At 40.5% G+C, this 24908-nt stretch overlaps 1 protein-coding gene, 1 long non-coding RNA gene and 1 pseudogene across 5 annotated transcripts in view; 1 reads left to right on the top strand and 2 right to left on the bottom strand.

Moving 5' to 3' along the window:
• The window catches only part of PIP5K1B (phosphatidylinositol-4-phosphate 5-kinase type 1 beta), a 305089-nt gene that overhangs the window by 8231 nt on the left and 271950 nt on the right, over positions 1-24908 (top strand). The window contains exon 1 of one of the 4 annotated variants that reach the window (XM_071221501.1): positions 24766-24787. The exons of the other annotated variants lie outside the window; for them this stretch is intronic. The gene's annotated coding sequence lies outside the window, so the exon portion shown is untranslated. Of the gene's footprint in view, positions 1-24765; positions 24788-24908 lie in introns of those variants that run through there. 4 annotated transcript variants of the gene reach the window in all.
• On the bottom strand, positions 2547-8463 carry LOC112299942 (ATP-binding cassette sub-family F member 2 pseudogene; annotated as a pseudogene).
• On the bottom strand, positions 18465-24647 carry LOC128780854 (uncharacterized). The gene is made up of 3 exons (XR_008426827.1): positions 23262-24647; positions 20908-20950; positions 18465-20679 (listed from the first exon to the last, which is right to left on the bottom strand). It is a non-coding gene; the product is annotated as an uncharacterized lncRNA (long non-coding RNA).

Below are 24908 nucleotides of genomic sequence, written 5' to 3'. Positions count from 1 at the left end.
CTTTACATCTCTTTGCTGGATTCTAGCCATAGCCCTCCCTGTGCGCCTGAGTCTGGGCTGGCTCCCCTCTGATGCATCCTCCGTACTACAGCCAGAGCAATTGAGATGGCTGGACTGTGTTGGCCTGATCCTTACTCCCACACCCATGTACTCAAAGCCCTCACGGAAGTAGACACATTCGGGCCTCTTGAACTCTTGTACAACCTCTAATGACTTCCTCTTCCAAACACCATCCTACCCCTGATACTTTTGGTTTTGGTGTGCAGTTAGGCCCGCAGTGGTAACTAATCTTACAGGCAGAGGATGCAGACTTCAGTGTGATCCTAGGGAACTGCCCAACCCGAATTTTTAGAGTGACCCTGGAATCCCTGAGGTGCACTCACTCATTCAAACAGGAAGCAAAGACTCAAAGACTGCCGATTAGGTAAGAGAGAAGCAATTGTTGAGGATGGAGTCAGTTGGAGGCTAAAAATATTATTAGGTCAGGTATCTTTAGTATGAAATAAGAAACAGGATTGTAGGACCCTATAGAGGCCAGTTAATATAAATTGGCCTAAACAAAGCTGGCATTTAACCTTTGCACATGATTTTTTCATTTGCTCAGTGTCACTTGCACTGTAAATAAGAGAAGTAGCAAACCCTCTTAGTTCTGGCTGCTGTAGACTGGGTAGCTTATAAACAACAAAAATTTATTTTTCACAGTTCTTCTGGAGGCTATCATGGTTGGGTTCTGATGAGAACCCCCTTCCAGGCTGCAGACTGCCAACTTCTCATTGCATCCTCATGTGGAAAGAGGGCAAGAGAGCTCTCTGCGGCCTATTTTATAAGGCACTAGGCCCATTCATAAGGGCCTCACCCACGTGACCTAATTAATCACCTCCCAAAGACCCCCCCTCCTAATATCATCACATTGGGAGTTAGGGTTTCAACTTTGGGGGCACACAAATGTTCAGTCCATCATGCAACCCTTTATGGCTAAGTTAGTGCCCTTTAAGAAGCAAATCATAAACTGTAACTCAGTATAGATACAGACATATGAATAATTATATTTAAAATAAAGGCTTCATGGAGTGATGCTTAGTTATACTACATGAAACATGCTCTGGTATTTTCTGATATGTCCCCTCCTGCCAAACACTGGTTGTGACCCTGCAACTTGATTGTACTCCCCACTGATGGGCGGAGATCTGCAATTTGTTCTTTTTTATTTTTTTATTTTTATTTTACTTAATCTTCATTGTATTTTTTCCATGACCATTTAGTCCCTTTATACTCCCCTCCCCCCACACTGTTGTCCATGTCCATGAGTCCTTTTTCCTTTTTGCTCAATCCCTCCACTCCCTAACTGCTCCCTGCACTAGCTGTCATCTGTTCTCCATCTATGAGTCTCTGGTTGTTTGTTAGTTCAGTTTGTTCATTAGATTCCACATATGAGTGAAATCATATGGCATTTGTCTTTCCATGACTGGCTTATTTCACTTACCATAATGTTCTCCAGGTCCATCCATACTGTCTCAAAGGGTAAAATTTTCTTCTTTGTTACGATCAAGTACAATTCCATTGTGTAAATGTCCCATAGTTGTTTTATCCACCCATCTATGGATGGCCACTTGGGCTGCTTCCCTGTCTTGGCAATTGTAAATACCATTGCAATGAACATAGGGGTGCTTATGTTCTTTCAAATTAGTGTTTTGGGTTCCTTCAGATATATTCCCAAAAGTGGGATCCCTGGGTCAAAAGGCAGATCCAGTTTTAATTTTTTGGGATATCACCATACTGCTTTCCACAGTGGCTGCACCACTCTGCATTTCCACCAATAGTGCAAAAGGAAGTGGGTGTTTAGGAGTGCTCTAAAACTCAACATCCTTTCTCCCCATCCTCACCAGCACTTGTTTGTTGATTTATTGATGATAGCCATCCTGACAGGTGTGAGACAGGTGTGGTTTTAATTTGCATTTCTGTGATGATTAGTGATGTTGAGCATCTTTTCATATGTCTTTTGGCCCTCTGTATATCCTCCGTGGAGAAGTGTCTGTTCAGGCCCTTTGCCCATTTTTTAGTTGGGCTGTTTGTTTTTTGGGTGTTGAGTTTTGTAAGTACTTTATAAATTTTGGATATTAACCCCTTATCAGATCCATTAGCAAATCTGTTCTCCCATTCTGTGGGTTGGCTTTTTATTTTGTTGATCTTTTCCTTTGCTGTGCAAAAACTTTTTAGTTCAATGTAGTCCCATTTGTTTATTTTTTCTTTTGTTTCCCTTGCCGGAGGAGATACATCCAATAACAAATTTCTACTAGCAGTGTCCAAGATTTTGCTGCCTGTGTTTTCTTCTAGGATTTTTATGGTTTCATGAGACCTGCAATTTGGAAAGCACGATCCTAATTTATTGTCCCTTCCAGTGCAGCCCATGTGGAAGCTCAGGCCTCAGGCGTGCCTTTGTTGAGGTGCTGATCGTGACTCCTCAGCCAGTGCTCTTTCTACCCCTGTGGGTTCAGGGAGGGTTGTGAGTTAACAACTTTACAGAGCTCCCCCTGCCAAGTTTTCATTGACATCTAGAAAACATTGGAGAATAGGCATGTGATAGCGTTGAGGGAAAGTAACTCCTAAGGCTGCCTTGTCTGTTACACAGGATAAATAAGGTGCAGTCATGAAATATGGCCTTTAAACTGGGGCACATCTAGGGTAATTTTCACGTAATGCTCACCCTGAAGTTGATACTAATTTTGTTTAACACAGACCTAAATGCTGTACAAAAATTACTCTTCCTTTAAAAATATTTCAAGAACAATTTGACAGCATATTTTTTTTTCCTGCCTGAAATACATTGAGATATCAGGCCTGACCATTTTTAATTGGCCATTCAAGCACCAAATGAAAGTAGCTTCAAACAGGGAACTCTTGGCTACCCAGAACTTTGGGGCAGGTTTTAATTCTAGAATAGATTTCCTGATTACAAAGGGTTTGCTTGCTCCATTAAGTGTCAAAATTTATTATAGTCAATTTTTGTATAGGAAATTTCCCCAAAGTTGTCACAACTTTCTCTGATTTTTAAAACGATTTTATAGCACAGAGTGTGTCTTTCTTGCTATGACAAAGTGACAGCTTTATTATACATTCAAGGATGTGAGGCTCTTGCCCCTGAACCAAGTGGCCCTATTTTACTACTTTTGAAAATCTTATCTGCCGTTACTTGATTATTTTTTTTGGGGGGGTGGCTGCTGTTTCTGTGGCTCAGCGGCAATTGCCCCTTCACTCGTTTGCTGCTGAGACTCTGGAATGACCTTGGGAGCCCAATAACCCCATGTTGTCTGAATCACGTTTCCCGAGTAGACTCAGATAATGCCTTGAGATTGAAAATTTTTTTAAAGACAAAAAAGCAGTTTTTGAGGGAAGGCCTTAAGAGTTCCATTTGTAAAGCAAGCCAGCTTTAGGTTTTTTTCTTGTTCAGTTACTTCATTGACCAAAAACGAGCATGTTTTCCTTACGTTCTGTTTTTGGGCTGTTCAGATGAAGTGCTGCCTTTTTAGACCGAGATATTTATTCATGGTTTCTTTTATCTTTTTATAAAAGAGTTATGTGTTTACTACATTATGGTCTAAAGCACACTTTCATAGACCTTTTCATTTAACTTAGAATGGTAATTTATGGCTTATTGGTAACAGCTTCATTTTTAATGTTTTATTGCTTGAGAGGTTATAGATTGACAAGGGTATTTCTCTTTCCATTGGAGAAATTGCATAAAAAATTTCCCCAAGTTACCTGATGTCCATCTTCCATTGGAAAACAAACTTTAATATCTGCAACAAAACAAGAAAAGTGAACATGAAAACTTTTACTTATTGTTAAGGAGTGATGTGAACCAGACTATTCTTAGGTTTATGAATTCATTTTATGGAAACAAAAGAACCCACAATAGCAGTATTGTTCTGGCAAGCTATATTTAAATGATGCCCTTTTATTGTTTTTCCCAAGACATAGTTTAAACAGAATGGTGAAGATTTATGGAAAATGGAGTAAGTGGGAAATCAGTCTCTCGTACTAAGGATTAAGAGAGAAACATAACTTTTGTTTTGGGCTGTTTATAGAAAACAGAATGGAATTTCAGCTCTTGAGCTTTGTGTACATTTGGGCTTCATTATTTAGTTTTACAGTTTCTCAGAAACTCCCTCTCCTACGTGGCAATTTATAATGTAAACATGATGCATCATTTCATTTTGTGCAAACTTTATATAAGGAATAGTCACTTTCCACATATGTCACAAGACTTCTGGAAGAATCTTATTTATTTATTTATTTACTTCTTTCTTTATTGGGCGCTTTGTAGATGTCACACAGGTCTAAAAGATATACTGTTAAATAATTATTTAAAAAACGATCAGGACTAAGTGCCCAATCCAGAGCTCCAAACCAGAAGCAGAAAGAAAGGGTCAGTGGGTTGGGGGATATTCTTCCAACATCACCAAAACCCAGAAAACCAGGATCCTAAGCTCCTTCATGGACCAGTCAGGATGTGGGCCCTTGGGCTAACCCTCAGGTGCCTCTGGCTGCCTCTGTTGTTGTCAGGAACCAGCAAGGGGCTGGCAGAAACAGCCAATGGAGTCCAAACATGGACATACATAATTGGAAGGAGAGGAAACGGAGAGGTACTGTCTAGCTGTAGACAGGATCACAGAATGCAGCTGAGGCAGGTGGGGGAAGGGGAGGGGAGAGGTATCACAGCAATGCGGGAGTGTGGCCCAGGGGCCCTCACACTGTGGGTCCTCCTGGTGAGCTTGGGCTCCTCACCCACCAGCTTGGACTTGACGTGGTCCTTGTAGGCAGGATGTCTCCAGGCCACTTGGAGATTGCTTCACACGGACCCAGATTTCCTGTGCTGCCTGCTGACTGAGTCTGAAATCATGGCAGACAGCGTCATACCACCCTCAAACTCATTGATAGCATTTTGCTGGGCTATTGATGGTCTCAATATGGCATTTGTCAGGCCGCTGATGGTCTCAATGTCCAGATGATTTGTGGGCTTGTCCAGGAAGAGCATATTGGGGTTCTGCCAGGCCAGCCAGGCCAGACACACTCAGCACTTCTGCCCATCAGACAGGCTCTGGACCTGGCTCACCTGCTGTTTCCCAGTGAGACCATATTGCCCAGTGATCTTCCTCCTTTCTTCTCCTTGATCTCTGGGTAGCACTTCATCATGTACTCCAAAGACGAGAGGTGTAACCCAGCTGCTCTTGTAATGCCTCATGAGAGTGTTTTCAGATCATCCCATCTGTGGGTAGTAGCTCTCCAGTTAGCAGCTTCGGAAGAGTTGACTTTGCTGCTCCATTGGGCCCTACCAAAGCCACTTATGTGTCAAGATCAATACCAAATTCTAGATTGTTGTACAACAGATGCAAGGCCCATCCTTTGGGTACTTGAAGCTCACATTCTGCACCATAATGACGGTGGAAGGATCTTGCCACATGGTAGGTAACAAAATGACAGTGTCTTGTCTCCCTGTCAGTCCCAGTGCTATCCTTTTCTGTATTCTCCTTGTTCTGGGCTTGCTGGGCCAGCTTAACACCACTGTAGCCAAACCTAGCAGTGTTATTTCTTCATATGCTCACAAATCTGATCTTGCTCCCAGTGAAACCTCTTCATCTGGTTCTCCTCCAGCTCCAGCCATGTCTTTATATACTGATCATGATTACCCATGTGATACTTCAGTTTCTTGTGCTTGAGAATGATGTTGGTACAGACACTATTCAGAAAGTCCTGGGAATTGGAGATGAAGACCCGAAGGTGCTTAAGAGTCTTTAGTTCCTCTTCCGACCACACACAAGCATTGAGGTGCAGGTGGTGCATAAGGGAATGGGAGGAGTAGAAGAGGAGGACTTTTGGCTTGAGAGGCCAGAGAGATTGGAGAATGATGATTAACTGAGAGAAATTGGAAGAGGCAGCATATCTGTAGTGGCAGAGATGCGAAGATGCATCCAATTTTGAACGTGCACTTGGTATTCCTGTGCAGCTATAAGGAGAGAGGTCCATGATGGAGACACTGGCTGTATGATGATCGCTGGCCTGTGGGCAGTGATCCAAGCCATGGGAGTGGATGAGGTTGCGTTCCCTTCAGGACATCCAGGTGGAGGGTCTAGAAGGAAGTTGTCGACTGTGGATGGAAGGAGACAGGCCCATGGTGGAGACGAGTGTCATGTTCTCTCACCAATGATTATAGCCATGGGATTAAACGACACTTCCCTGAGAAGGTTTGTAGACTCAGAAGAGAAAATGTCTAAGAAAAACATCACTTCCTGATTGTCATTTGCAATGTCATTTATCCATAGTCCATTTTTTTCTTACTAAATCTTCTTAATCTTCTTCCATTTCCTTCTCTGTTTAAGAAAATCACATCAGATTTTCATGACACTGTTCTCTTCTATGCCACTGTTCTACAGAAGGGTTCTCTGATCCCCACACCTGCCCAGAGTGATTTCTCAGGCACGCATCCCCTTCGGAATTCTTACGCTTCGGACGCTTTTGGAGCTTTTCTTTGAAGCTGACTTTTAGTGGCTCTACACTTATCTCTCCAAGCAGACTTGAATCCTGACAGCTGAGACCACGTCTTCTCCGCTTCATGTTTCCCGCCCAGCCTCGCAGCTCCAGTGTCTTCTACACACTAGCTGCTCCTACTGCTTTTTGATTATTTTTATTCTCCTCTAGCAGAATGAAGTGAAAAAGGGACAACTCAAAGGTCTATAAGAATTTCTATCAGTTAATGTACCTGAACTAAATTGAAAATGCCTGCTTACGGTGTGTTTGTAGGAACGTTCTATTTCTCACTTTAAAAAAAAAGAAATTTAATTAGCAAAACAGTTCACAAAATGCATTCTTGTCATTTATCACTCTTGTCAGAATTGTTGTCATTTATCATTCTCACTACATGAAACTTTCAGAGGAAGAGAATATATCTTTTGGCAGCTCCACTGCTTATTGCTTATTGTGAGTGGAGTTTATCTCTTGGTTTCATTGGGTTGAACTTCCTGCTGTTTTTAAATGACATTTTGCATACATTTGCACAGGCTGAGTCTGGATGCAGTTGAGAGCTGTGGTGCAAGAAGCAGGTATTCTGGCTTATCCTGCCCCTCTCCTGACACTTTAGTGACCCCTGATCCGGTGGCTTGATCTCTTGTATGCCTTTCTCCCCCTCATCTACGGTATGAGAATCTATACACTGGCTCCTAGCCCAGTTCAGAGGCACATTGTGAGGCCAGCTAGAATGATGGCCTTTGAGGTCCTTAGAACAAAAGCATCATGCACGTTAGAGAATTTCTTTCATAAGAATTACAGCAGGAGATCAGGCTCCAGACGGCCACGTTTTTAACCCCTGGGTAAGCAGACCTGAAGCAAAACATGTAACATCTGCTGTGATGAGGTTCCCATAAAAGAACTCTCCCCTATTCCCAGAGGCCAAGCATACAAGTGGGACGCTTTGCTAAAATTCTTATCAGAGTTCAGGGATTTAAATAAACCCTCATCATGGATGAAGAGAGCAATGAACTTTTATCTTTAAAAAGAGATGAATCTTGGGTATAGGTTTGTTGAAGAAGACAAAACTCATGTTTACCTGTTAAAGAAAAAGAATGCTTGTGGGCAGCTAATAATTCATATGATGGAGTCCAAACTGGGTCATGATGCTCCATGTATTAAACAAATTCATTGCTTATTCAATTCAGGTTGTGTGGTTTGTGGTTGTCATCACCATACGACACAGAGTTCCTAATGCTATGCCTCACATTCAAAGCTGGTCAGCATTTCAATTGATGCCTATTTAGATGCCTATTTGATGCCTAGAAGTCATCCAGAAAGCCTTTTAACACCTGTGGAAATGTTAAGGCTGTTTGAGGTTAATTGGACATTCCTCACACATCAATGAAAATTTCAATTAATAATAGAAATATTCTAGTTTGTTGACCTGTGTCAAATGGCTGAAGGGTTTGACTGGAGTTAATGACATATAGGTAATACTGATCAGAATGAGGGGAACTTGTAGAGTTTAACATTGATGGCGTAGGGATCACCACATTGGTTGTATAAGAACTAAGGGAGCAAAATCTTAATTCCTTGCTGAGCTTGGCAGCGAGAACAGTGGCATAATTATACTTGTACAGATGCTGTTTCTTCGTTTTCTGCCCTTACAGTCAGACTATGCACTAAGCACGGTGGACTTTGTTATGCTTGCAGGTAGATTGCAAATAGTAGAACTTCAACAGAGTGAAAGAATAGGTAATAAAAGGTCAGATGTTGAAGCAGAGGGGAGAAGTGAGCATGCTAATATTCTCATCTAAAATTAAGGAGTAAGATACAGTCATTAAAAGTTGGTGAAATTCCAGCCCTGGCCAGGTGAGTCAGTTGGTTGGAGTGTCACCCCATACACCAAAAGGTTGCAGGTTCAATTCCCTGTCAGGGCACATACCTAGGTTGCAGGTTCAATCCCTGGTTGGGGACACATATGGGAGGCAACCAATTGATCTCTCTCTCATATCCCTTCCTCTCTCTCTAAAATCAATAAACATCCTTGGGTGAGGATTTTTTTAAAAGTTGGTGGAATTATAGAGTTGTTGTACCATCTTGCATTCCCACTGGTGGATTCCAGTTGCTCCACGGCTTCATCACACTTGGTATGGTAGGACTTTTTCATTTCAGATATTTTAATGTGTATAGTCGTAGTTCATTGTGATTTTAAATTGTATTTCTCTAGTGGCTAATAGTGTTGAGCTTCTTTGCATGCATTTATTTGCCATCCTTGCATTTTCTTTGGTGAGTTGTTAAACTCTGTATTAATTGTAGTAACTTTAGTAGCATCATGGAATTTTTTAAAGTAGATAATCAGGTTTTCTGTAAATAAAGAAAGTTTTACCTAAAAAAAAAATGTTGAAACACAAATGGAGATTTAAGTACTTAAAATTACAAAGATAATGAACAGAGAAATTAAAACAACAATAGATCAGACTTTTGGTGGAGACCTGGGGACAATAGGGACAATAAGAATCAAGAAAAAGAGATTTAAGCATGTTATCAAGAGTTAAGGAGATAAGCACAACAAAACAAAATTTTATGATAGATTGTCTTGGAAGAATGGCACTAATGGCAGGAACAGGAAAATCAGGAAATGGCTGTTCTAGACTCAGACGCAGAGAACTGACTGGGGGTGGTGGCCAGAGTGCGGGGAGGGGGCTGAGGGACTGGGTGAAAGAGGCGAAAGGATTAAGAAGTACAAATTGGTAGTTACCGTGTACTCACAAAGATGTAAAGTACAGCATAGGGAATATAGTCAATATTGTAATAAATCAATAAACCAGGAGCTGGTTCTTTGAAAAGATGAACAAAATTGACAAGCCTTTAACCAGATTCATCAAGAAAAAAAGAGAGAGGACCCAGATAAATAAAATCAGAAATGAAAGAAGAGAAATTACAACTGATACCACAGAAATACAAAGGATTGTAAGAAATTACTATGAACAAATATATGCCAAGAAATTTGAAAACCTGGGTGAAATGGAAAAATTTCTAGAACTGACAAGAAGCAGAAAGCCTAAACAGACCAGTAACAGCTGGTGAAATTGAAGCAGTAATGAAAAAACTCCTGCAACACAAAAGCCCTGGACTGGATGGTTTCACAGGAGAATTTTACAAAACATTTAAGGAAGAACTAACTCCTATACTTCTCAGATTATTAAAAAAAAAATCCAAGAAGAGGAAAGACTCCCAAACTCTTTTTATGAAGCCAGCATTATCCTAATTCCCAAACCAGACAAACACACAACAAAGAAAGAAAATTATAGGCCAATATTGCTGATTAACATAGACACTAAAATCCTTAACAGAGTACTAGCAAACTGCATCCAGCAATATATCAAAAAAATCATACACCATGATCAAGTGGGATTCATCCCAGGGATGCAAAGATGGTATAATATTCACAAGACAATAAATGTAATACATCACATAAACAAAAGGAAAAACAAAAATACATGATCATATCAATAGATGCAGAAAAAGCATTTGTTAAGGTGCAGCACCCATTTATGATAGAAACACTCAGCAAAGTGGGAGTAAAGGGAGCATACCTCAACATAATAAAGGCCATATATGAGAAACCTACAGCCAACATCATACTCAATGGACAAAAACTAAAAGCTTTCCCACTAAGATCAGGAACAAGACAAGGATGTCTGCTTTCACCACTTCTATTCAACATAGTCTTGGAAGTCCTAGCCACAGCAATCAGACAAGAAGAAGAAATAAAAGGCATATAAATTGGAAAGGAGGAAGTAAAACTGTCATTGTTGGCAGATGACATGACAGTGTACATAGAAAACACTGTAGACTGCCCAAAAACTACTCAACACAATCAGTGAATTTGGCAAAACAGCAGGTTACAAAGTCAATATTCAGAAATTGAAGGCATTTTGTACACCAACAGCGAAATATCAGAAACAGAAATCAGGGGGGAAAATCCCATTTGCTATAGCAATAAGAAAAATAAAGTACCTAGGAATAAACCTAACCAAGGAAGTAAAAGACCTGTACTCAGAAAATTATACAACACTGAAGAAAGAAATTAAAGAAGATACAAATAAATGGAAGCATATACCATGTTCATGGCTTGGAAGAATTAACATCATCAAAATGTCCATAATACCCAGAGCAATTTATAGATTCAACTCAATCCCTATTAAAATACCAATGACATATTTCACAGGTACAGAACAAACATTTCAAAAATTTATATGGAATCATAAACAACCCCAAAGAGCTGCAGCAATTTTGAGAAAGAAGAACAAAGTAGGAGGGATCACAATACCTGACATTAAACTATATTACAAGGCCATAGCAATCAAAACAGTCTGGTACTGGCGTAAGAAGAGACACATAAATCAATGGAACAGAATAGAAAGCCCAGAAATAATCCAACTCTCTCTGGTCAATTAATGTTTGGCAAAGGGGGAAGAAGCATAAAATGGAGTAAAAATAGTCTCTTCAACAAATGGTGTTGGGACATCTGGCCAGCTACATGTAGAAAAATGAAACTCGATCACCAACTTACACCACACACAAAAATAAAGTCAAGGTGGATAAAAGACTTAAATATAAATCATGATACCATAAAAGCCCTGGAAGAGAACATAGGTAGGAAAGTCTCAGATATTCCATACAGCAATATTTTCACCAATATGTCCCCTAGAGCAAGGGACATAAAGGAAAGAATAAACAAATGGGACTTCATAGAAATAAAAAGCTGCTGCATGGCTAAAGAAAACACTAGCAAAATGAAAAGGGAACCAACTGTATGGGAAAATATATTTGCCAATGATATTTTGGACAAGGGTTTGATCTCCCAAATATATAAAGAACTCATACGATTCCACTTCAGGAAGACAAACAACCCAATTAAAAAATGGGCAAAGGACCTGAACAGATACTTCTCCAAGGAGGAGATACAGAGGGCCCAGAGACATATGAAAGGATGCTCAGTATAACTAGCCATCAGAGAGATGCAAATTAAAACTACAATGAGATACCACTTTACACCGGTCAGAATGGGCATCATAAACAAATCAATAAACAAGTGCTGGTGAGGTTGTGAAGAAAAGGGAACCCTAGTACACTGTTGGGAATGCAGATTGGTGCAGCCACTGTAGAAAACAGTATCAAATTTCCTCAAAAAACTAAAAATGGAACTGCCTTTGACCCAGCAATTCCACTGCTGGGATTATACCCTAAGAATCCTGAAACACCAATTCAAAAGAACCTGTGCACTCCAACGTTCATAGCAGCACAAATTACAATAGCCAAGTGCTAGAAGCAGCCTAGGTGCCCATCAGTAAATGAGTGGATCAAAAACTGTGGTACATTTACACAATGGAATTCTACGCAGCAGAGAGAAAGAAGGAACTCCTACCCTTTGCTACAGCATGGATGGAACTGGAGAGCATTATGCTAAGTGAAATAAACCAGGCGGTAAAAGACAAATACCATATGATCTCACCTATAAGTGGAACTTAATCAATAAAACAAACAAGCAAGCAAAATATAAGCAGAGACATTGAAATTAAGAACAAACTGACAGTAACCAGAGGGGATGGGGGAGGGAGATAACGGGGGAAAGAAGGGAAAGGGCCGTCAAAGAACACATATAAAGAATCCATGGACAAAGCCAAAGTGGGGTAGGATTGAGGGTGGGCGGTAGGGGTGTGTGGGGCGGGGGAAAGTGGTGGTGGGAAAATGGAGACAACTGTATTCTAACATTAATTAAAAAGTGATGACAAATAATATTGTAATAACTATGTGTGGTGCCAGGTGGGTACTGGAAATATTGGTGGGATCACTCTGTAAAGTAATATGACTGTCTAACCACTATGCTGTATACCTGAAACCAAAGCAAAATAATATAATTGAAAAAAAAAGGAATGCCAGAATTACACCCAAAACTAATGTAATGTATGTCAACTGTAATTGGAAAATAAAAATTATTAAAAAAAAATAAAATTAAGAAATGGCTATTCTCACAATGTCCTATCAGTTGCCATGTTATCTTATACATGCATTTTTTGATAAAAATAAATCATTATTGGTAATTAGAACATAAAGACAAAAAACAACATGAAGTAACTAGAATGGGTAGAGGGTAAGAGCTGAAGATCCTACGAAATACTGAGAAAATAGTCTATGTTTAAAAAGTTGTGTAAAGGAGGGAGTAGCCCTAAAATTACATTAATTGCTGATGTTTAACACTTACTTGGTACTTTCTAAACAATAAACAGGCACTAACATGTTTAATATTCACAGCAACCCATGGGATAGGCACTATTGTCATCATTTTATAACTGAGGAAACCATGGAGCAGACGTAGTAAGTACTTTATTTGAGGCCACCCAGCCGGGTTTCTAAACCAGGCCGTCCAACTCCAGAGCTGTCTCTCTCAGCGATGATGCCCTGTTATGCCCCATGACGGAGCAATGGCGCGGCACCCCACAGCGCACACAGAGCATGCTCCTTGATCTTAAGGTCATCGGCCTGTCCTCTGAGGGTGTCCCCTAAAGAGGTACATCAGTCCCCCCTTCCCCGTGGGAGATACATTCCAAGACCTCGAGTGGATGCCTGAAACCCCAGGTAGTACCAAACCCTATATATATGTTTTCCCTATATATACATAGATATCTTTGATACAGTTTAGTTTGTAAATTAGATACAATAAGAGATTACCAACAACAAACAGTGTAGAACAATTGTGACAGCACACTGTAATAAAATGATGTGAATGCGACATGAGGAGGTAACGTACGGGCCGCCTGAATACAAGTCCTGCCCCGCTGCAGCGGTCAGTCTGGTAACCGAGACGGCTGCTGAGTGACTGTGGCTGGGGGGTGTGTGCGGCGTGGTCACACTGGACAAAAAGATACTCAGGTGGGACAGAGCGATACCAAACAAGATTGCGTCACACTGCTCAGAGCGGGGTGCGATTTAAAATGTATGAGTTTATTTCTAGAACTTTCCATTTGATATTGTAGGACCAGGGTTGACCATGGATAACTGAAACCACAGGAAGTGAAACCACAGGTGAGGGAAGAGTCCTGTAATTAACCTTAGTTCATTCATAATTCAACAGATTTTTGAGGGCCTATCGACGTGGTTGTAGGTACTAGGATTGGGATTATTCCTTTTTAGTGGCGAGGCCCATGGTAAAGATGGGGGGGGGGGCAGAATGCAGACATTCAGTCCATAACAAACAGATCTAAGTGAGGTGCGGGCGTGAACTGTTCAGTATTTGCTGAATTATCCTGGGAGAGCATTCCAGCAGAAGGAATAGTAAGGGCAGAGCCCTGACACAGAGCCCCTTTGGCCTGTTCGTGGTACTGTGCAAACGGCCTGAGCTGCGGCAGTGGAGGGGAATACATGGGGCCAAGGCACGTAGAGCCTCATACACCTGAGAGTGACTGTGGGTTTTATTTTTAGTGGGATGAGAAGCCAGTAGAGGGTTGAGAGAAGGGAAAGGACATCAAAAGAACTTGCATTGTATCTCATGAAGAGGCAGTATTTCAAGAGTTTTAAGGCTTGAGAGAGCATTTTGCTAGTTGGTGAAGGTTTGAATGAATGAACTGCTAGGGAAGGTAGGTCGTCTGTGAATGAGGGAAAGTGTCTGCATTCACCATACTATCATTTACCTTCCTTAAAGGTGATTTATTGGCTGGGGCAGTAGTTAAGTTGTGGCTGCTTACAGATGCTGATTTGTGACACCGTTGTTGATTGCCTCCTGTGTTTAATGAAGTCAATATGATTAACCACCTTTAAAAAGTTGTCATTCTTAGCTATAAAGTAATAATTGCAAAGATACATTAGGGGCTGGTGTGGCGGTGGTACAAAAGGAAAGAGAATAAGGAATTTTGAAGAAAAGGTTTAACTTGTGTTTAGAATATTTGGATAGAGATAGTAAATATCAAAAAATATTTATCTTTTTCTAATATTTTTCTTATAAAAACTTTTTTTGACTTGCTTACTCAAGGTATATATTTTTAAGTAAATGGTTCTTGAAAGTAAGTGTAAATCTTTAATTTCTGTTATGTAGGGCAAAGTATATCTTGTTTTATTCCTGAGAAATATTAAAAATGTCTAGTCTATTTAGTTATCTAAAATATAAAAGGAATTTCTTGACATGTTTGTTTTAAGAAATTGTGTTATAACCAATAAAACTAATACATTTTTAAAAGCAATGAAATAGGGGGAAATCCATATCTATGCACACATAAAAAGTTAGTGTCCAGAATATGTAAGAGACGTATTTAATGTTACAACTAGGCCAAAGGTTAAGTCCTGTCACTTTTACAATGTAAAACCAATGTGTGCAAAAATAATTACCCATAGTAATGATGAAAGAAACGCAGTGAGGTAAACTGACATTTTAAAAAATAATTAAAATAAGTTATAATGCTATGGCTATGTAAAATTGGAAATATTTGCACGATTGGTAGCATTGAAATTATTACATACTTCCTGAAGAGTACCAAAAACATTTCACCGAAGCCATTATAGTGAGCATACCCTTTGATCCAGTAATTTTTCTTTTCAAAGGGAAAAAAGGTGAAAAAAATCTTGTTAGAGCAATGTGAATTTTAATAATAAAAGATTATTAATATATTACTTATATATGTTAATACAAATTATATATTTACATATTAATTTTAGCAATATATAGGCACATATTTAATAACGGTTAGCTAACATTTGGGATAATGATTAAACAAGCTGTAATAACTCATAAAAATATACTATTAGTTGCAGATAAAATACTATGGAAGTGCCTGTATAGACAGTAAAATCTCTAACATTTCTGTTAGCAATGTGTAGTTTTGTTTTGTTTTGTTTTGTTTTTGACACATCTCCTCGGGCAAAGAAAACAAAAGGAAAAATAAACAAATGGTACTACATCGAACTGAAACATTTTTGCACAGCAAAGGAAACCATCAACAAAACAAAAAGAAAATCTACTGAATAGAAGATATTCTCCAATGTTATATCCCATAAAGTGTTAATACCCAAAATTTATAAAGAACTCATACAACTTACCACCAAAAAAACCCAAACAATCCAATTAAAAAATGGGCAGATGACCTGAGTAGGCACTTCTCCAAAGAGGACATACAGGTGCCCAAATGACATATGAAAAGATGCTCAACGTCATTAATCATCAGAGAGATGCAAATTAAAACCACGATGAGATAATCACCTCACACCAGTCAGAATGGCTATGATCAATAAATCCCCAAATAACAAGGGCTGACAAGGATGTGGAGAAAAGGGAACTCTCATGTATTATTGGTGAAAATGCAGATTGGTGCGGCCACTATAAAAAACAATATGGAGTTTCCTCAATAAATTAAAAGTGGAACCGAATTATGTCCCAGCAATTCCATTTCTGGGAATATATCTGAAGAAACGCAAAACACTAATTGGAAAGAATATGTGTATTTCTATGTTCACTGAAGCATTTTTTACAATAGCCAAGATACAGAAGCAACCCAGTTGCCCATCAATAAGCAAGTAGGTAAGAAAGGGGTGGTACATATTTACAGTGGAGTATTACTCAGCCATAAAAAAGAATGAAATCTTACCATTTGAGATAGCATGGATGGACCTAGAGAGTATTATGCTAAGTGAAATAAGTCAGAGAAAGACAAATACCATATAATTTCACGTATATGTAGAATCTAAAGAATGATAGAAATGAACAAACAACATAGAAACAGATTCATAGGTACAGAGAAAAGACTGGTGGTAGCCAGATTGTGGGTGGGTGGTGGGGTGGGTGGGTGGGGGGAGGTTTGGGGCTTGGGTGGAAAAGGTGAAGGGGTTAAGAAGTACAAATTGGTGGTTACAAAATATTCACAGAGATGTAAAGTACAGCACAGGAAATATAGTGAGTCACATTGTAATAACTTTCTGTGGTGCCAGGTGGGTACCAGAAATGTCAGGAACACTTTGCCTAGTATGTGATTGTCTGAATACTATCCTGTACACCTGAAACTAATGCAAAATAATATTAAAATTAATCAAGTACACTGTTCAGAATGAGAAAGCAGAGAGAAATTTTGTACAATTTGCTTTAGTGATTTTGTCTACCTTTTTATTGTGTATGTGGTTGCATATGATATAAAGAATAAAAGAGAATATACTTCACATTTGAAAACATACCACAAGATGTAGAAAATAATATGCAAGACCAACAAGATTTGGAGCACCCGATACCAACAGCCAGGAATTGGGACCCCAGTACCAGTCCACTCGATGCTTCCAAAGAAGTCCGTGTAGTTGAAGAAATGCTCCGCAAGCCTAACTGGAACTAGCATCAATTCCCAAAAAGTGAGCTGTACTAGCAGATGAGATTTATTTTCACATTAAAAAATTACCCCCAAATAAGGTTTTAGACCTGTTTTCACAGCCCATTTTCAACTAGAACATTTTTTTAAATTCCATAAAAACAAATTTCTTAATTTGTAACTGATAACATACCTTAAGTACTGTCATGTACAACTAAGTTCCAGAAAAGTGGAGAATTTCAGGAAGCCCAAAGGAGTCATTTGAATGGAATTTGACCTGGACTATGTTGAAAAATAAACCTCTTGAACTTGTCACATCAGGTTGTATTGAAACTAGACAGTAAATTCCAAGGATGCACTTAGACACTTACAATGGGCCCCACCCAGTTTTGGTATACACTGAGTACAAACACAACTCGACGGGAATGGAGATAGGAAAAGGAATAATGGGTTTCCTGATAGCTTTGAATTTAGGATGCACCTCCAATATATCTCCTCTTTTCACGAGCAAGTGTTATCCCTGACATGGGGTCAGACAGCACGTTCCTTTCAGTCTTAGTTGAAAGCTGCTCCTCTCTACTTATCCTTCAATCATTAACAAGTGTAATAGACATGACCTCATCAATCATCACTGTTAAGGAAAAGTACCTTTAGCACAAGCCTGTGGATCCTTCTTAATATGTGTGATACTTTAGTTTCAAGGGTCATGGGTCATGTTTGAGTGCTGTGTTAGAACCTTAGAGGCTGTTCTAGAACTCCTGATGTCTGAAAGTTATAGTATTTTCATTTAACCTCAGTTTATGAATGTCTGTTCCACCAATATGATTTCTAAAACTCCTGATGCCTGGATAAGAAAGAAGTGTATGTTTAGCAGGGGAAGGTGAGGAGAGGCGAACTTAAAATTGCATTGTGTGTATATAATGGACAAGCTCTAAGATGATCCAATCCCTTTGCCTAACAAAGAACAGCCTCTAAAATGAAGTTGTCTTTGCCTACTTCAGTAGATTTTTGAGAGGATTAACTGAGATAAAGAAATGTAGGCAGTAGGAACTAAGTAAAAGCATTTTCTTTCACCTTTGAAGAGCAAAGCTTTCTGTCAGGTGCTGAGGGCAGAAGGGATGGCCTTCAGAGTGAGGGGGTAGGGTGATGAGACAGTTGCAAAGACAAATCCGTGGTCTTTATCCTCAAGGAATTTACAATAGGTTGGAGGAGCCAGTCAAACACATTTAATTAGAGGAAGATAATGCAATTAAAAGAAGGGTGGCAAATATGCCAAGCGTGGCCAGAGTTAGGGTAAAGCCAGCCTCAGCGTTCCAGAGTAAGCCTCTGAGCTTTTGGTGCGAGTGGTTATTTTCTCCAGATTTGGAGATCGACACAAGAGCTAACTAACATGTGCTATGAAATACTCTTGAGAGTCACATTTTGAAAAGTGATAAGATGCTAGAATTAGGCTCTTTGCATTTGAAAATTGCCTCCTTCTCACTGTACTTGAAGTATTTCATAAGCAAATTGCGGCCATCATTATAATGTGGGTGAAAGGAGACTAGGAAATGAGAGGAATGATTTTCAGCTCTTCCCAGTTCACCTTCGTCCTCCAAGGACTCCATGCTTCCGCATCTGTGCCTTCAGCGGGCCTCCTGTGAACTAGGTCCCAGTAGAATTGCTTTCTAGAAGCTCCTGAAATGTTTCCCGTGGCACTGGAATAAATAAGTGAGGTGGAGGAGATAAGCATTGTACTTGTACCCCTGTTACGGGACTTACCACCCTTCAGGATGTATTTTCAGTTATTGGCAGGCATGTTTTACTTCTCTGCTGGATTCTAAGTTCCTTGAGGGATGAAGGATCTCATTTATTTTTTAATAAATAAAACTCTGTCCAAAGCAGTTTCCATTACTTGGAAGTCTTGCTGACTGATTGAATGACATTGATCAATTTTGTTTGTCTGTTTAATAATGCTGTTCAGGAGTGTCTGAAATTGCGTGTTCATTGGTTTGGGCATATTTGAGATTCAAAAGAAATTCATTCCCTTACCATTTCTAACTTACACTCTGCTGGCGTTTTCCCTTTAGTTCACCCGGGGATCAGCCGTGGTATGTTTCGTTTAGTCTTCATTCATATTTCTTTGGAAACTCAGAACTGTGGCCATCAGAAGGGGAGATGTAGGTTACAAGTTTGATAGCTAAACCAGACACTAGGGTCTGGTAAACAGAAGACAGTGGGGTCCGAAAGAAAAGAACATGTCTAAGAGATGTAGGAAGGCCCGTGTTTTTCCTGGTCAAGGCTTTCGGGGAGTGCCCGGAGTTACGCAGCAGCTGGCATAAACATAGGGAAGAGGTCTGCCTGCCCCCTAGGCAGCTCCTGGTCATTCTTGGTTGGATGGAGTGGGCATCACAATTGCTTGTTGGCACAGTGTGCAGGCATTCTTCAAAAGCTCATCATCTGGTGGTGCTGCTGGTGGTGATGAAGAAGAAATTGAAGCCTTTTACCAATTTGAATGCTTTGCGCCTGCTGGGGAGTTCAGCACCTTCCTCCCAGCAGTGGACGGAGGTTGTTTAATTTGGCTGTGGGCCATAAGGTGAATGGAAGTACTTGTGCACTGGGTAGTAGACATGGGTGGTAACTCAGTTTTAGAACTCCAAGAAGCTGGTCACCCGAGCACCAACTTGCCAGTGGGCAACGAGAAGCAGGTGGCTGAAGAGACCCTGGCTGTGTGTCGTCCATGGTCACGCAGTGTGGTGCCGGGTTCTGGTTATTCCTCTGGCTCAGTGCCTTGTCTCTGCCTGTGGGCCAGCCTGGCGCTGCAGTCCAAACTGTATAAACGTCCACATTTTGTTTTCCTCTATTTGTCCATTCTATGCCCATACGTCCTTCTAACGGGTCAATGTGGGAAGAATGAAGACTAACCACAGTGCTTCCTAAAGAAAATTTTAAAGTACCATCTACCCTGAGTCCTATTGCCTGTGCTGTACACAAACTTTGTGTGACTTTTAGGTTTGGGGGGTTGAATTGAAATTTTCTGTCAGTTTGGGGTTTACAGATCCAAGGTTGTTAACTTTCCTTCTGTATTCACCCCATTAAAATACCTAGATTCTGTAAAGGATCATGTAACTAGGAAGTATTTATTCAGAGGCAGTGGAATATACTATAGTGATTAAGAGCTTGAATTTGGGTTCAAATTCTGGCTCTGCAACTCCCATGTGACCCTGGGAAAGCCACTCCTTTATTTCTCAGTGTTTTCAGGTATAAAATGGGGTGATTTTGTGACTACCTCATTGAGCTGTCGTGAAATAAACACTCAGGAGCAAGCACTCAAATATTTGCTCATGTTTACTGGGCATTTTGTATGATCGATGCACACGGTGTATACAGAAAAGTGGGTGAAGTTGGCCCCAGTGAGGAGCTTACACTGTAGTTGTGGTGACATGCTCATGAACCACAACCAAAGGTGCTGGGAATGCAGAGTGAGGAAGACGTGGTTTATAAGAGGGAAAGATCACACCAGTGTGGGAGTTACACTGGATTAAGGAAGCTAGAAGAAATAAGAGAATAGGGAAATGTTCTAGGTGGGAGGCAAGGACAACGAGAACAGAGGGTCAAAGCTTCACCCAGCTTATCTCTGCTGCTGGGTTGAGAATCCCGTCTGTGTCCTGTCTGGTGTGGCTCGGTTAGTTGGGGGTTGTCCTGCAAACCAAAAAGTGATGGTTTGATTCCCAGTCAGGACACATGCCTGGGTTATGGGGTTGGTCCCCAGTCGGTGTATGTATAAAAGGCAACCAATTAATGCTTCTCTCTCACATTGATGTTTCTCTCCATCTCGTTCTCTCTCTCTCTAAAAAACAAAAGCAATAAATAAATAAATAAAATTTAAAAAGAAAGAAGAAAAAAAGAAAAGAATAAAAGTCCTCAGGGGAGGGTAAAAAAAAAAAAAGAATTCCATCCCTGTAGTCTTAGCACCATTTGAGCAGGAAGCCATGGAAGCAAGTGTCAGTCACCACATTATAGGGGAAAAGGGGTAGGACCTTCCATATCCGGTCCACTTGACACATTCTGTTCTCACCTGCCTGCTACTACCAGTCCTCACTGGCCATTGTCTCTCCAGTCTGTGGAAGAGAAGAGGAGAAACAGGATTGATAAAGAAGAAGGAACATGCGTGTCTATAAATCTACAGATGGAGGAATTGTCTCATGGAGGAATGGTTCTGCAGGGCATCCGATGAGGCTAAAAGAGGGGGCGGGGAAGCCCATCAGTCGGATTGTTGTAGAGACCCGCTAACCAGACCGGTGGAGGCTGAGGCTGATAATACCTTGTTGACACAAACTGCAAAGCTGAAGAGGTAATAGGAGATGACCACCTCAGCTTCTGCCGGCTGGGCAATTGGGCTAAAAGAAATAATCTAATACCTTTTGGGCTTTTTAAAAAATTTCGCAGAATACAACGGCAGAAGTTGCTATACTGGACGTAACGCTGACCAGTAAGGAGGATTTACTTTATGATGTGGAAGATGGAGCAGCCTTTGAAGACAGTGATCACATTCTCTGAGAATTATTTTTAACAAACTTTTTATTTTAGAACATTTTTCTCTTTAGAGAACTCTCGAGAATACCGTACGGCGGATCCTCGTGTATTTCACACCCAGTTTTCCCTATCGTAGTCTTACATTAGTGTGCCACGTCTGTCCCAACTCATGAGCCTGTACTGGCACATTAGTAACTAAAGCCCATGCTTTATTCAGATTTGCTGCGTTTCCCTACTACCCCCCTTTTTTCCTAGGATCCTATCTGGGATACCCCATTACATTTAGTTGTCATGCCCCTCTAGGCTCCTACTGGTAGTGACAGTTTCTCAGGTTTTCCTTCTTTTTGATGACCTTGACAGTTTTGCGAATCACTGTTGGGTGTTGTATAGCACGCCCCTCTATTGAGATTTGTCTGACATTTTCCTCATGACTAGACTGCGGTGAAGGTGTTCTGGGGAGATCAGGTGCCATTCTCGCCACATCACATCGAGGGTACATACAGTTAACCTGATGTCACTGTGCATGTTGATCTTGCTTACCTGGCTGAAGTAATGTTTGCCAGGTTTCTCTACTATAGAGGTACTCTTTTCTTTCCCCTCTTTCTCCATACCACACTGTTTGGGAGGAAGTCACTATGTGCAGCCCGCACTTAAGCAGGAGAGTTATGTTCCTCTTCTTTGAAGGAGGAGTATCTTTAAGAATTATGTGAAATTCTTCTGCGTGAGAGGTGTGTCTGTTCTCCCCCATTTGTTTATTCAATCACTTATTACATCACTATGGACTCATATTTATGTCGTACTTCGGGTTACAAGCCAATACTACTTCATTGTCTTGTTCAATTGTTCCAGCCGGGACCCCTTTTTTCACTTCCTCTTCCAGTTGGCTGCTGTATCCTTTGATATAACCCCATCATTGTGGAGTTGTGTTTGTTTGATTTTGCACCTCCTTACTTTCTGACACTACAAGAAAGTCTTGGCTCATTGGGTATATTTCCTGTCTTAGGTCTCTTGGAACTTGTGCCATAGAGAAATAACTCTGGCCATGAAACATGATACCAGGGCTGTAGGAAAGGAGACTTTAAAACAATCGATGGAAACCCATCGGATTGCATGGCTTTTAAGGGATATGTGACTCAGGAGGGATGAGAGGTTCTGAAAAAGGAAATTCTGATGACACAAATAGGCCAAAACTTCATGAGCGAGTTGGGGACAACATCAGAAAGAACCGACGTGGCTTCCAAGGACACTTTATTATTAATTTGGATTTTTAAAAGGCATGCGCAGAGGACTTGTGATTGAACTGAGAGTTTCTAAAAATAGCATCAGCAGAAGTTACTTAGCTGCTGGTTTATTAAAACAATTTTGTGGCTACACTAAATGAAGTTATGTGGTTCACCTTGAACCAGCTATCTTAAAATGGTAGCTCCTTTCACTTCCCTGAAGTCATCTGTAATCTTAAGTCACTCACTTAACAAATATTTATTGAGCACCCACATGTAATTCATTTAGGTGCTGGGGATACGTCAATGAACAAGGCTGCCAAAGTCTGTGCTCTCATGGAGTTTACACTCTAGTTCAGGGAGGTGGATAACAAAGAGGTATTTTTGTGCTGTGACAGCTGATAATACATGGTATAGAGAAAGTAAAACAGGATAAGGGAGGTGAGGAGTTCTGAGGTGGGGTGATGGGCTTGTTATTTAATAAAAAGTAGTCAAGAAAAGTCTCTTCACAAGGTGGTGACAATTAAGCAAAGTAGAAAGAAGCAAGATAATGAATCACGACACACCACACACACTATACACTTAGTCATATACACATGCACCTTTACACCAAAGTGGTTCAACCTAGCCGGTAAGGAAATTAAATTATTCTTTGTAACAAACCATGGAAACCTACCTGTAAGTGCTAAAAAACAGTGCTGGTGAGGTGGTGGGGAACAGACATACTCGTGTACTTTCCGATAATGTAACTGTGTTTGGAGAGCAGGCACACCAGATGTCCATGGCCTTTGTTCCAGGAAACCTGCACCGGGGTCGTTTGTACGTCAGGCACAAGGAACAGTGAGTGCAAACCATATGCAGAAGTATGCTTGGTATGTTCCAGGAATAGCAAGTTGGCCAGTGAGGCTGGAGTGGCGTCAGCAAGACAGTGGAAGTGGGAAGGCCAGTGAGATGGGGCGAGAGAGGGCAAACACACGGTGAGCAGGGGTGCATTGCACACTTTGGGGATGCCAGTCATGGAAAGTACATGGGAGTGACTTTCCCCAGAGCTCTGCACTGCTGGGGACCTAGGCTTTGTAGGTTCTTCTTGGTACTTGGGCTTTTTCTTTGAGGAGACAGGCAGGAGCCTTTGGAGAGTTTTGAGTGGAGGAGTAAGGTCATCAGATTTCATTTAAAAAGAACCATACTGGCTGTTGTGGATGCCAGGGGTTCAAGGGAAGAAGCAGGGAGACCAGTTAAGAGATCTTTGAATATACTGGTATATATTAATCTTCATCTATTTGCCTTGACCTATTTTTATGTATATTTTACATAGTAATAATCGTGCATATATAATTTTCTATTTGCATGTATTATATTTTTCTTCTGTTGCTAGACAGCTCCCAGGTTTATAATTTTTAGTGGTTGCATAATAGTTCCCTATTACTGCTGTAAAAAATTACCTGAAATTTAGTGGCTTAAATGGGCGCAAAGTTATCTGGCAGTTGTGGAAGTCAGAATCCCTAAAATTGAGGGGTTGGCAGGGCTGTGTTTCTTCTGGAGGCTGTAGGGCAGAATCTGTTTCCTTGCTTTTTCCAGCTTCTAGAGGCCAGTCATATACTTTGACTCATGGCCCCTTCTTCTGTCTTTAAAGCTAGGAGCATAGCATCTTCAATATTCTCACTCTTCCCTCCTTGTCTTCTCCCTTCAATCTCTCACTTCCATTTCTGTCGTCATGTCTCCTTCTCTGAGTCTGACCCTCCTGCCCTGCTCTTATGTGGACCTTCTATTACATTGAGCCACAATAATCTCCCTGTCTCAAAATCCTTAATATCATCGCATCTGGAAAGTTTCTTTTAATTGTATATGTAGCATATTCACAGGTTCTGGGGCTTAAGGTCTGGACATCTTTTAGGGAGGGGGCTCTTCAGCCTTCCATGGTTGATATTGTGGTTCATTTACCTATTCCTTGTGTTGGATACTTAGACTGTGTATCCAGTTTGGGGCTGTTATGAGATTCCTAAGGACACATTTGTATACCTGGATCTTCTTTTCTTTGGTAGTGTGTCCCTTAAGATAAATGTTCTGGTGTAGGGTTCCTGGAACAAAGGGTATGAGCATCTCATGAATTTGATCTCCAAAGACACAGTTATGTCATCAGGAAATGTATGAGCATGCCCGTTTCCCTGCAACGTCATCAGCATTACTTCTTTTCGCTTAAAGGTATGTTTCCATGGTTTGTTATAAAATGACATTTCGTTGTATTAATTTCTTGACTGGCTAGGTTGAACTTTTTGGGGTGTGTGTGAGTGCAAGTGTGTAGTATGTGTGGTACGTAATTGTG

Source organism: Desmodus rotundus, chromosome 1 (assembly GCF_022682495.2).
Source record: "Desmodus rotundus isolate HL8 chromosome 1, HLdesRot8A.1, whole genome shotgun sequence".
Classification (NCBI taxonomy): domain Eukaryota; kingdom Metazoa; phylum Chordata; class Mammalia; order Chiroptera; family Phyllostomidae; genus Desmodus; species Desmodus rotundus.
The sequence above is the reverse complement of the archived record's forward strand: the minus strand, read 5'-3'. Positions and strand labels throughout refer to the sequence as shown.